The 2,812-nt window shown below is 42.2% G+C and overlaps 1 pseudogene across 1 annotated transcript in view; it reads right to left on the bottom strand.

The window, feature by feature from the left end:
• Positions 1 to 331: 331 nt before the first annotated feature.
• The window catches only part of LOC144232425 (intraflagellar transport protein 52 homolog), an 11,269-nt pseudogene continuing 8,788 nt past the window's right edge, over positions 332 to 2,812 (bottom strand). The window contains exons 3-4 of the transcript XR_013335388.1: positions 2,183 to 2,328; positions 332 to 621 (exon numbers count right to left, since the gene is read on the bottom strand). The product of XR_013335388.1 is annotated as an intraflagellar transport protein 52 homolog (transcript). The remainder of the gene's footprint in view (positions 622 to 2,182; positions 2,329 to 2,812) is intronic.

Raw genomic sequence — 2,812 nt, 5'->3', positions numbered from 1 at the left:
AACACAAAATGACAACTCAGTGCTTCAGGAGCTCAGAGGAGGGTGACAAAGTGTGAATGGAGACAACAGCCTCCAAATGGTTGTGTCCTGTGGGCAGCTGGGAAATGAAGGGGTGAGTGATCTATGTGAGGAAGGTATCTATCTACTATTTCATCTTTTTCATTAAGCACATTGGGCAAACAGATCATGCAGGTTAAGTTTGTTTTATATCCTTGAGCTAGTCCAAAACCTTAATAATACTCATAATCTTGATATTTATGCCTTTGATAAAGGAGACTGGAATTCAGAACTATAGTCAGAAAAAAAGACTTCAATGAAAGACTTTCATAAATTATAAAAGTACAGATTCAGTCAGATTTAATCTTAAAAATGGAATGTATCTTACATAAGGATCTTGTTAGAAACGTTATACTTATCTGGGCACTACAGAAAAATGCAGACATTCCACAACTCATGGAGCAAAGAGTTGGAGGAAAGAGTGTATAGACAATTTTGATAAGGAATTGAGGAACAATTCAAAACTAGTTTACAAAGAGAATCAGGAGGCAGAAGATACTTCAAGAGGCATGGTCCTCAGAAATTGTTCTGGAAGGCTGGTTCACTTGTATCAATGTCATGTTCCTGAATGAGGGAATAAGACAGTATTTCAGTACAAAGCATGAAATGGGAAGTCTGGTGTTTTATACTTTGATTAAGATTCTGAATCATCATCAGTTGGGACACACAGTAATCTCTGGCTTTAAGGCTGAATCCAGCTGAAGAATCAAGTTTTCCCTATCAGGACAGGGCTTTTGACTACTGCCCACCACCCACCACAATGAGCGGGGAGCAAATACAGAAGGCACCAAGGCAAAAACCACACCAGACTTCCTATCTTGGCGTTAGGGGCCTGTCTCTGCCTTGCCAGCAGGGTGAGTACTGCTGAGAACCTACATGAGGGCCAGCCCCCATTTCAGTGCTCCGCAGTTATATCAACTCACTTCTGGGTTCCCCATGGCATTTATCTCCAAGTGCTGTAATTGCCCCTATAGTATTCCAGTCTCCTCCACTGCATGTGTCTCAGGAAGAGATCGCAAAGGCCACCTTCATCTTGTTTACTACCACAGCCCCGATCTCTAGCACCGTGAGTACCCAGCAGAGTCAGCCCCTGCCAGTAAATTCCAACCTTTCCACTCAGCACATACAAACCTAAGTATGTATATATTTATAGCCCTTCCCCCACAACCCCACTTACCATATCCTGCATGTCTTCCCGAGTCCTTAAACATTCTTCTAAACATTTTTAATCTTAGAGATGCACCCTAGGTACTTAACTAGTTCCATACTGATGAAGATTTTTCTTCTATTAAAACAATGCTACACAAAGGATCCTGGTTGGTAAATCTACACACATTCAGGATTATATTACTAAGACAAATTCTGAGGATTAGAATTGCTGTGTCAAAGGAACATACATTTTGAAGGCTTTTGAACAATATAAAAAAGATCTCCAGAAAAGCGGGACAAATTTATTCTCCCATCGGTAGAATAGGTAGTATATAAATGCCCATTTACAACAGTGGTTGAACATTTAATTTCACAAATCTCATCAAGGAATAGACACAATGAAGGCCAGGCGTAATTTTAAAGTCCTTGGACCTCAGTCCAGAGAAAGATGATTTCTGACATAAGGTGCTGACCTCATGGCCTGTTTCTGTATCCCATGCTCAGGTCTCTTTAGCAACACTGGCATCACTGCTATGCCCCCAAAAAGCCAGGCTAAGCCCAGCCTTCAGAACTTTGCACAGATCTCCCCTCTGCCAGGGACACTCGTCTCCCAGGATGCATGGCAAAATTCCTCAACACTTTCAGGGCTTTGCTCCAATGTCACCTTTGTAGTGAGACCTTCCCTCACCACCCTATTTAATACTGCCACATCAGCACACTTGGTCCCTGCTCTACTTTCTCTATGCCATCACCTTCTATCATACAATGTGATTTACTTTTCTACTATGTTTACTGTCTATTGCCAAGCTCCTCCAGCTAGAATAGAAGTGCAGGGGTTGTTGTCTGTTTTGTCTAGTAGATAATAAATACTTGCAGAATGAATGAATGGCATAAAATAAGAGATTTCCAGTTTAGGGAAGATACCATACCAAGATCCCAAGTGGGCTTCCACTTCAGTGAGCTTTCTAGACTCTACCTGATTCAATTTCTTGAACTCCACCACTTGGAAGAAGATGTGCTCAAGGATATGTTTGGCATCTTGTTGGTCCTTTGGTAGTTTACTGGTTACTCCAAGGATGTCACCACACTTCCTGACGTAGAATTCTAGGTCTTCTTCAGTACCTAAGCACAGGTGGAGCAGTTAGATTAACCCTTATTTCCTGTCCTTCCCCATGCAAAGACTTACTGTGGTACAGGTGTCCCCTTGTCAAGTTCCTATAACTCTCAAGATCACTCACCCTTTCCTAGGGTAATGTGACCACAGGACTTAAACAGTAACAAACTAAAGAGATCTCTGATGTGCTGCTTTTATAAATTAGGGAAAAAGTGTGACACTCCTTGTTTTAAAAAATTTTTTTTAATGTTTTATTTATTTCTCAGAGAGAGAGAGACAGCATGAGCAGAGGAGGGTCAGAGAGAAAGGGAGATACAGAATCTGAAACAGGCTCCGAACTCTGAGCTAGCTGTCAGCACAGAGCACAGAGCCGGATGCGGGGCTCAAACCCACAAACCATGATATCATGACCTGAGCCGAAGTCGGATGCTTAACCAACTGAGCCACCCAGGCGCCCTGTGACACTCCTAATTAGAATAAAGCTGGGGGGGG

This window comes from Crocuta crocuta, unplaced genomic scaffold (assembly GCF_008692635.1).
Source record: "Crocuta crocuta isolate KB4526 unplaced genomic scaffold, BGI_CrCroc_1.0 scaffold477, whole genome shotgun sequence".
In the NCBI taxonomy this organism is placed as follows: domain Eukaryota; kingdom Metazoa; phylum Chordata; class Mammalia; order Carnivora; family Hyaenidae; genus Crocuta; species Crocuta crocuta.
The sequence above is the reverse complement of the archived record's forward strand: the minus strand, read 5'-3'. Positions and strand labels throughout refer to the sequence as shown.